General features: G+C 41.3%; 1 pseudogene; it reads left to right on the forward strand.

The window, feature by feature from the left end:
- Positions 1 to 7,536: 7,536 nt before the first annotated feature.
- On the forward strand, positions 7,537 to 8,485 carry LOC132007744 (uracil-DNA glycosylase-like; annotated as a pseudogene).
- Positions 8,486 to 10,769: the final 2,284 nt, after the last annotated feature.

Genomic DNA, 10,769 nt, shown 5'->3' on the forward strand with positions numbered 1-10,769 from the left:
TGATTTCTGACCCAGTATGTGGTCTGTTCTGGAGAAAGTTCCATTTGCGCTCAAGAAGAATGAGTATTCTGTTGTTTTAGTATGGAATGTTCTGTATATATCTATGAGGTCCATCTGGTCCAATATGTCATTCAAAGCTCTTGTTTCTTTATTGAGTTTCTGCTTGGGTAATCTGTCTGTTACTGAGAGTGGCATGTTAAGATCCCCTACTATTAATGTATTCCTATCAATATGACTTTTTATTTTGATTAACAGTTGATTTATGTAGTTGGCTGTTCCCATATTGGGGGCATAAATATTTACAATTGTTAGAACTTCTTGGTGGATAGACCTTTAAGAGTGATGTAGCATCCTTCTTTATATCTGACTATAGTCTTTAAAATCTAATTTATCTGATATGAAAATCACTACACCAGCTTTCTTTTGAGGCCTGTTGGCATGAAAGATGCTTCTCCATCCCTTCACTTCCAGCCTGCATGCATCTTTAGGTTCCAAATGGGTCTCTGGTAGGCAGGATATGGATAGGTCCTGTCATTTCATCCAGTCTGCAACCCTGTACCATACTTGGGAGCATTTAGGCCATTCACATTAATAGTGACTATTGAAAGATATGTTTTTATTGACATCATGTTTTCTGTGAAGTTCATGTTTCCATAGATTCTCCAAAAATTTCTGGTCCATGTTACTTTTGAGTTCTTTCTTCTTTTATAGAAACCCATTAATATTTCTTGTAGTGCTGGTTTGGTGGTCACAGACTATTTTAAACCTTGCCAGTCTTGGAAGGTCTTTATCTCTCCATACATTTTGAATGTCCACCTTGCTGGATAAAGTATTCTTGGCTGACCGTTCTTCTCATTTAGTGCCCTGAATATGTCTTGCCAGCCCTTTCTGGCTTGCCAGGCTTCTGTGGACAGGTCTGATATTATTCTGATGGACTTTCCTCTGTACATAAGGAATCTTTTCCCCCTATCTGCCCTCGGAAGCTCTGGACCTTTTACAATTTTCTTACTCCTAGTTAGGCTTTTCTTTTGTACTAAAAATTCTCTTGAACATTACTTATAAGGGTAGTTTAGGGGTGATTAACTTGTTTAATATTTGTCTGGAAATCTATCTTCCCTTTAATTCTGAATGATAACCTGGCCAGATAGAGTACTTTTGGTTGTGGGGTTTGTTTTGGTATATTTTGTTCATTTCAGCACTTTGAAGATATCATGACACACTCTTCTGTTCTACAAAGTTTCTGCTAAAGAATCTTCCAAAAGCGTTATGGGTGTTCTATTGAATGCAGTTAGTCATTTTTATCTTACCACTTTTAATATTGATGCTTTATCTTTAACTTTTGACATTATAATCATTATATGTCTTGATGTGGACTTCTTTGGGTTTAAGTTGTTTTGTGCTTTCTTTGGTTCCCTGACTTGGATGTTTGTTTCTTTTCCCAGGTTAGAGAAGTTTCCAAGCATTATTTCCTCATCTAAGTTTTTTGTTTTGTTTTGTTTTTGTTTTTGTCCTTTCTCTATCTTCTCCTTCTGGGACCCCTACAATGCACATGCTATTATACTTGATTTCCCAGAGGTTCCTTAAGTTACCCTCAGTTTTTAAATTTTTGTGTTTTTGTTGTTGTTGTTGAATTTATATGATTTCCACTACCCTGTCTTCTAGGGCTCCCTGACTTCTTTTTGACACCTTATTATGTTTTCTCTCTTTGTTGAAGTTCTCAATGTGTTCATCAATTCTCCCAGGTTTAGTAATCAAATTTGTGATCATTATTTTTAACTCTTTATCAGATAGATCATTATGTCCATTTTACTTATTTCTCTGAGATTTTGTTTTGCTCTTTCATTTAGAACATATTCTTTTGTGTCTTCATTTTGGTTGACTCTCTGTGATTGCTTCTATGTATTATGTAGGTCTGTTGCATCTCCTGGCCTGAAGGAAGTGGCCCTATGTAGAAGTGTCCTATGGGGCCCAGCAGTGCAATATCTCCTGGTCAACAGAAGCAGGTGTTCCAGGTTGTGTGGTTTGTATATGCCCTCAAGTTGTGGCTGATCTGTAATTGCTACAGGCATGCTGATGAGAAGGAAGGTTTCTGGTGCAACTGGCTAAAAGGCCAGGTATTCCTGTGAGTGAGGTCAGCCCCCATCATAGCCAGCTGAAATGTCTGACTGCAACTGGTACAGGTGTACTGGTTGGACAACCTTCAGTGTAGCTTGCCAAGAGGCCTGCCTGTATATGCTTTAAGCATTCTGATAAGTGGGGTCAGCCATTGGTGCTGCTAGCTTAGTATCTCAACCACAACTGCTATGGGTATGCTAGTGGGCAGGGATGCCCCCTCCCCCAGGGCAGGAACCACCTTGGAGGAATGCCAGCCCCAATCTGGGGCTGCCCACTGGGAGTTCGTGGGTTTTAGTCACTGTGTGGGGCTGGTTGTCCTGGCTGAGGCAGCATGATGGATGTTATGAGGTGGGAACTCCACTGGGGGAGTGCCTGCCTATGTGGGCAAATTAGGTGTGTGGGATAGGTCCATAGGAAAATGCTAGAGTTTCACAAGTGGTGCTAGTAAGCTGGATTGAGAGTGTCAGAACTATCCCCACAGATTGAGTAAACATGATGTGGTCCATATACACTATGGAATATTATGCCTCCATCAGAAAGGATGAATACCCAACTTTTGTAGCAACATAGACAGAACTGGGAGAGATTATTAAGTCAAGCAGAGAGAGTCAATTATCCTATGGTTTCACTTATTTGTGGAGCATAACAAATAGCATGGCAGACAAAGGAAGATGGAGAGGAGAAGGGGGTTGAGGGAAATTGGAAGGGGAGGTGAACCATGAGAGACCATGGACTCTGAAAAACAATCTGAGGGTTTTGAACGGGCAGAGGGTGCAAGGTTGGGGGAACCAGGTGGTGGGTATTATAGAGAGCATGGACTGCATGGAGCACTGGGTGTGGTGCAAAAACAATGAATACTGTTACACTGAAAAAAATAAATAAATTTTTAAAAAAAGAATGAAATCTTGCCATTAGCAACAACATGGAAACATGGATGGAACTAGAGGGTATTATGCTAAGCAAAGTAACTCAGTCAAAGAAAGACAAATACGTACGATTTCACTCATATGTGGAATATAAGAAACAAAACAGATGAACATGGGGAAGGGAAAGAAAAATATATAAAATGAAAACAAGAGAGGGATGCAAACCATAAGAGACTCTTAACTACAGGGAACAAACTGAGGGTTGCTGGAGGGAGTTGGCTGGGGAGATGGGGTAACTGGGTGATGGGCATTAAGGAGGGCACTTGATGCAATGAGCACTGGTATTGTATGCAACTGATAATCACTCAATTCTACCTCTGAAACTAATACTACAATGTATGTTAATTAAATTGAATTGAAATACAAAATTTTAAAATGGTAAAAATTTCAAAATAAAAAAAATGAAAACAATTATCTGTTTGAATATCTGTTTTGTGAAATGATTAAAAATGGATAAGACTTGAATGGACATTTCTCCAATGAAGATATACAAAAGGTCAACAAGTACATAAAAGAATATTCAACCTTATTAGTCAATAAGGAAAAGCCAAGCAAAACTATAGTAAAATTGATATTTCACACCTACTTTGGCTCATCTATAATATTTTAATAAGGGAAAAGAAGTGTTGGCAAATATGTGGAGAATTAGTACTATTATACATTGCTGGTAAGATATAAAATGATGCAGGCAGTGTGGAAAACAGTTTGGCAATCTTCAAAAACCTAAAATAGGTTTATCCAGCGGTAGGAATTCTTTATAAATTTGAATATTAATATCCTATCACATATGTAATTTGCAAAAATTTTCTCCCACTCTGAAAGTGGTCTTTTCATTTTCTGGATAATGTCCTTTGCTGCACAGAAGTTTTTAATTTGGGTGAAGTCAAATTTACCTATTTCTCCTTTGTTGCTTTTGGTATATATCTAAAATTCCAGTGCCAAATATAACATCATGAAGATTTGCCCCTCTCTTTGCTTCTAGGGTTTTATGATTTTAGTTTTTACATTTAGGTGATTGACCAATTTTAAGTTAGTTTTTGTACATGCTGTCTGCTAGGGATACCACATCATTCTTTTACATGTGGAAGTCCAGTTGCCCCAACAATATTTATTGAAGGCACTAATCTTTCCCCACTTAGTGAATTTGTTAAAAACCAATTGGTCAGACATGTATGGGTTTATTTCTGTACTCCCACTTGCAACCATTGATCAGGATAATGCTATTAAAAAAATATATATATTTGTTTGCCAGAGAGAGAGATGGAGGGAGGGAGAGGACAAGCATGATGAGGGGAGCAGCAAGCAGAGGGAAAAGCAGGCTCCCCACCAAGCAGGGAGCCCGATGTCATGTTTGATTTCAGGACCCTGGAATCATAACCCAAGCCAAAGGCAAACACTTAACAACTGAGCCACCCAGGTACCCCTGGATCATGCTCTTTTGACTACTGTAGCTTTGTAGTAAGTTTTGAAATCAGAAAGTGAATTTTCAAAAAAAGAAGAAAAAAAGAAAGAAAAAGAAAAGAAAAGAAAAGGAAAGGAAAGGAAATGAAGAAAGAAAGAAAGTTAGTTCTTCAAATGTATTCTTTTTCAAGACCGCTTTGACTTGTTAGGGTCTCTTGCAATTACACGGGAGTTTTAGGATTGGCTTTTCTATTTCTGCCTAAAAGACTCTTGAAAATTTGATAAGGATTGTGTTGTATCTGTAGACAACTTCGAGTAGTACTATCAAAAGATTAAAGCTTCTTACCCATGAAGACAGCATGTCTTTATTTGAGTCTTGTCTAATTTCTTTCAGAAATGTTTTAAGATTTTCATTGTACAAGACTTTCGCTTTTTTAGTTAAACTATTTCCTAGATATTTCATACTTTTTTAAAAAAAGTTTTTAAATTCCAGTTAACATAAAGTATAATATTAATTTCAGGAGTAAAATTTAGTGATTCATTGCTTTCATGCAATGCCCAGTGCTGCTAGAGGAAGCAAGACTGTGGAAGAGTAGGAGACTTTGTTTCATCTGGTCCACTGAATTTAGCTAGATAACTATCAATTCTGAACACCCATGAATTCAACCTGAGATGTAAGAATATAATATCTGGAACTCTACCAGTAGAAAAGTGACCACTTTTTGCAAGGTAGGAGAGTCGGAGAAGTGATTCTGAGGGGATATATCAGAAAGTAATTGGCAGAGGGTGGGGTGAGTCTTAGTAAGCTGGATACTGGAAAGTGACATAGCCCTGGAGGGCAAAATCAGCACCCTTAGAAATCTGCTGCAGATGAGGGATATCCCTGCATGAAAAGTGCTCAGGTGGTGAAACAGGGCAGAACTCTAGGTGGGACAGTCTGGTCTCAGGATCTCTGAAGTCACAAGAAGAATGGGGGTGCCGAGGCAGTAGAGTTCTCAATCAGTGGAGTGGGGAAACTATTTACAGTCAGCGAGCCCGGGAGGGAAGTCTCAGCTCGGTTCACCATAAACCATGAGCCATGGCACCATCAGGTGACTGCTCTCTGTTGTGGGAACCCTGAAAACACGGGAATGTGGGGACCCTCCTCCTTCCCCTGGGAGGGCTGCAGCATGTCCACACACGACTGGGGAACAACTGTCAGTGCCAGAGCTCTGCAAAACACAAGAAAGTAGTGACACCACCCCCCCTGCCTTCCTCCAGGAGGGCTGAAGTGGGTGCAGGCATGATCCCAAGACCACTCCCCATGCCAGGCCCCTACAAAGTGCAGAAGCCTGGGACCCTCTGCCTTCTCCTGGGAGGATCAATGTGGGTATGCACCCCAGGAGTCAGCTGAGTTTAGCCATACAAAAGTGAAGGCCACTTATCCCTGAGGGTTTACTAAAGAGAGGGGACCACGATCTTTTAGCTCTGGGACTAGAGATCAAGACAAAGCTATTTTTATCTTGATCCTCTAAAGTAGCACAGAAAGCCTTCAGGAAACAAAAGCTACACAGAGCAGCTAAAAACAGCTTAACACTGACACTGGCCCCCTGGCAAGGGGTTGTGAAACTCCACCCAGTCAAAGACACCTGAAACTCATCACAGCAGGCCCCTCCCCCAGAAGGTCCAGAAGACCAACTGAAAGAACAGATGAACAGCAACTTTACGGACCACACAGGACTGTAAAACTCCAGCACTAGGGGAAAATAGTATATAGAATTTGAGGGGTTTTCCCTCATGATTCATTTATCTTTCCATTGAAATTTTTTCATTTCTTTTTTTTTCTTTTTCCCTTTTCAACTAGCCTTTTATTTTATCAATTCTTTGTTTTTAAGTCTTTTTATAAACTTCCATTTTTGAAATGTACATTTTATACATATATTTTTCATTTTTGGCTTCCCTTCACTCTATTCAATTATATTTTTGTATATATATAAGTTTTACTTTCTTCACAATTTTGGGATTTAGTGTCTTCTAACACAGAGACCAAAACACACTCAGAACAAAGCAGATCACCCTGTTTTGTCCACCCTGTGAGATTATATTCTCTCTTCACCCCACCTTTTTTTCTTTCTCTCTTTTTTTTTTCATTTTCTTCATCTTTTCCTTTTCTTTCCGGCTTTCTGACCTCTTTGGATTTGTCTAGTGTGTATTTTGCTTAGGTCATGGTTGATTGTTTGATAGTACTCATTCAAACATACATTTTTCTCTGGGCAAAATGACTAGAAGGAGTAATTCACAACAAAAGAAGAACAAGAGGCAATATTCTCTGACACAGATCTAATCGATAGGGATATAAGTAAAATGCCACAGATGGAAATCAGATAACAATTACAAAGTTACTATCTGGGCTTGAAAAAAAAGGCATAAAAGATACTAGAGAATCTTTTAGTGCAGAAATGAGATCTAATCAGACTGAAAAAAATGCCATAACTGAGATGTGTCTAAATTGAAAGCTCTAGTAGGTAGGGTAAATGAGGGAGAAGAGAGAGTAAGTGACATAGAAGGCAAGTTGATGGAAAGGAAGGAAGCTGAGGAAAAGAAAAAAAACAACCAATGGACCATCAGGGCAGGCTTCAAAAAATCAGCAATGCCATACAATGAAACTGTACAGGAATTACTGGGATGCCTGAGGGAGAAGACAGAGAGAACCAGAAGGTATATTTGAGCAAATCATAGCTGAGAACTTCCCTAATCTGGGTAAGGAAACAGGTATTCATATCCAAGGTAGAGAGAAATCCTCACAAAATCAATAAAAATAGATCAACACCCCAGTATGTAATAGTGAAGCTTCCAAATTTTAGAAATGAAGAGAAACACTGAGAGCAGCTCAAGACAAGAGGTTCCTAACCTACAGGTGTAGGAACATTAGACTGGCAGCAGACCTATCCACAAAGGCCTGCCAGGCCAGAAAGGGCTGGCATGATATATTCAGGGTATTAAATTAGAAAAACATTTAGGCAAGAAAAATTTATCCAGCAAGGCTGTCCTTCAGAATGGAAGGAGAGGACGGCGGGTTCTCCCAGAAGCGCACAGCCGCTCTCCTCCACTCTGGATGATCGGCCAGAAGACCCTCTACTCCTTTTTCTCTCTGACCCATGCCGGGAAGCGACGTGCCCACAGTTTCGAGCCGGCCAACCTGGGGACTGGCATGGTGACAGTGGCTGAGGAGAGTGGGGATGCGGCAGTCAGTCCCCCCAAGAAGGCCCGGCCCGGGCTGGGCAGGAGGACCCCGTTATGCTGCCCTCCTTGCCACTGAGCCCAGAGCAGTTGATCCGTATCCAGAGGAACAAGGCCGCCGCCCTGCTTGGACTCGCCACGCCCAACATTCCGTAGGGTTTCGGTGAGAGTTGGAAGAAGCTGTTCAGTGCGGAGTTGGGGAAACCATACTTAATCAAGCTAATGGGATTTGTCGTGGAAGAAAGAAAACATTACACTGTTTATTCATCCCTACACCAAGTCTTCACGTGAACCCAGATGTGTGACATAAGACAGGTGAAGGTTGTTATCCTGGGACAGGATCCGTATCATGGACCCAACCAAGCCCATGGGCTCTGCTTTAGTGTTCAAAGACCCATTCCACTGCTACCCAGTTTGGAGAACACTTATAAAGAGCTGTCTACAGACATAGAGAGTTTCGTTCATCCAGGTCACGGAGATTTATCCGGATGGGCCAAGCAAGGTGTTCTCTTACTCAATGCTGTTCTCACAATCCAGGCACATCAGGCTAATTCTCATTAGGAGAGAGAGGTTGGGAGCAGTTCACTGATGCGGTGGTATCCTGGCTAAATCAGAACTCCAGTGGCCTGCTCTTTTTGCTCTGGGGCTCTTAGGCTCAGAAGAAAAGCAGTGCCATTGACAGGAAACGCCACCACGTGCTGCAGACAGCCCACCCCTCCCCGTTGTTGGTGTACAGAGGGTTCTTTGGATGTAGACATTTCTCTAAAACCAATGAGCTGCTGCAGAAGTCTGGCAAGGGGCCCATCAACTGGAAGGACCTGTGACCCTGACTTAGAGGGCTGTCTCTGGGCAGTTTTTTGGAAGCTATCAAAGTATTTGCCAGGAGTGACAGCATGACCCAGACAGAAGCCTCCAGGGCTCTCCCCTGCCTGGGACTGTATGGCTGTCTTTGCAACATGGCTTTGGCCTAAAAACTGCTGTCATGGTGTTTGGGAGAGGGTGGGGGGCCAAATACAGAGAAAACTAATGTCACCTTATGGTAGAAGGGGACAGGAGACAGAAGCACCTCTTGATACAGTCTGCTGCTATTTGTTTTTACCTTGTGGGTTAGACGTTAGGTTAAAGGTGTCAGGTTTGTTTATCTAGAAAGCACCCCCCCATGTCCTGCCTGGCATTCCAGTTCTTGGCCAAGTACATCTGTTCCCTCCATCCTTTCCTGAGCCCTCAGCTGCCCCCCACCCCTTGAAGGAAGCAGGACAGTTTGCAAGTGCCTAGAAATTGAAGAATGCTGTGTGAGTCTTCACAGATAGGCAGAGGGAAATGAACTGGGGCTTATTTTCATAGTTAATCCTCTGGGTGTTTCTAGGAGTGAGCAGTGGAAATTGAAGAAAGGGGGAATTTAAAAAAAATTTTTTTAAGCGAGGAAATGCTTTTCTCCTAGGTTTTTAAGGCAACACAGACTGCCAAAGGCTGTTTTCTATGGACTGAAATCACGTGGAGATTTTTTTTTTTCCCCTGCAGCCCTGTGAATTTTTCTGCTTTAGAAATATGCAGATATATATATACATATATATATATATATATATATATATATATATATATTAATTTCCTGTTGGGGAGACAATCTTCGTTAGGTCTGCACCTCTATCCTAGATTCTGTTGGAGATGCTGTTGATATGTTAGCTGGGGAAAGAGTTAACCCTGACTGAGTTTGGGAATAAATGATCGTTGAAGTTTCAAAAAAAAAAAAAAAAATGGAAGGAGAGGTAAAGAGCCTCCAGGACTGATGGAAACTGAAAGAATATGTGACCATCAAGCCAGCTCTGCAAGAAATATTAAGGGGGACCCTGTAAGCAAAGAGAGAATCCAAGAGTAACATAAACCAGAAAGAAACAGAGACAATCTACAGAAACAACAACTTTACAGGTAATACAATGGCACTAAATTCACATCTTTCAATAGTTACTCTTAAATGCAAATGGGCTAAATTCTCCAATCAAAAGTCACAGGGTATCAGACTGGATTTAAAAAAGCAAGACCAGGGCACCTGCATGGCTCAGTGGGTCAAAGCCTCTGCTTTCAGCTCAGGTCATGACCCCAGGGTCCTGGGATCGAGCCCAGCATCGGGCTTTCTGCTCTGCAGGGAACCTGCTTCCCTTCCTCTCTTTCTGCCTGCCTCTCTGCCTACTTGTGATCTCTGTCTGTCAAATAAATAAATAAAATCTTGTCAGCGTGGCATCAGGTCCCGCAGGGTCACAGAAGGATCGGGGGTGTCTGAGTGGCACAGAGCTGGGCTCGGTGAACTCGGAGTGCGGCCGGAGGTCAGGCAGACGGGAGTTAGTGGGCGCTGTTCTCTGAGGGCGCACTGAGGAGTGGGGCCCTGGGCTCTCGGCTCCTCCAGGCCGGAGACCAGAAGGCTTCCATTTGTATTCACGGAAAGCGCTCAGGGAACAAGAGCTTCTGAAAGCAAATCGAGCAGATTACTCACACTGGCCCCTGGTAAGGGCGGTCCAATTCCGCCTGGGGCAAAGACACTTGAGAATCACTACACCAGGCCCCTCCCCCAAAAAATCAACAAGAAATCCAGCCGAGACCAAGTTCACCTACCAAGGAGTGCGGTTTCAATACCAAGGAGAGCAGCAGAATTCCAGAGGAGGAGAAAGCAAAGCACGGAACTCATGGCTTTTTCCCTGTGATTTTTTTTAGTCTTGCAGTTAATTTAATGTTTTTCTTTTTCATTTTTTGTTTTTTTTCTCACCTTCTGATAAAATTTTTTTTAACTTTTACTTTTCTTTTATAACGTTTTTTAACTAGTTTATCTAATATATATATATTTTTTTATTTTTTATATTTTTCTTTATTTGCTTTCTTTTTTTTTTAATTCTTTTTTTTCTTTTTCTTTTTTTTTTTTCCTCCTTTTTGAACCTCTTTTTATCCTCTTTCTCCCCCCTCACAATTTGGGATCTCTTCTAATTTGGTTAAAGCAAATTTTCCTGGGGTTGTTGCCACCCTTTTAGTATTTTACTTGCTCCTTCATATACTCTTATCTGGACAAAATGACAAGATGGAAAAATTCAACACAAAAAAAAGAACAAGAGGCAGTACCGA

The sequence above is a fragment of the Mustela nigripes genome, chromosome X (genome assembly GCF_022355385.1).
Source record: "Mustela nigripes isolate SB6536 chromosome X, MUSNIG.SB6536, whole genome shotgun sequence".
Taxonomy (NCBI): Eukaryota; Metazoa; Chordata; class Mammalia; order Carnivora; family Mustelidae; genus Mustela; species Mustela nigripes.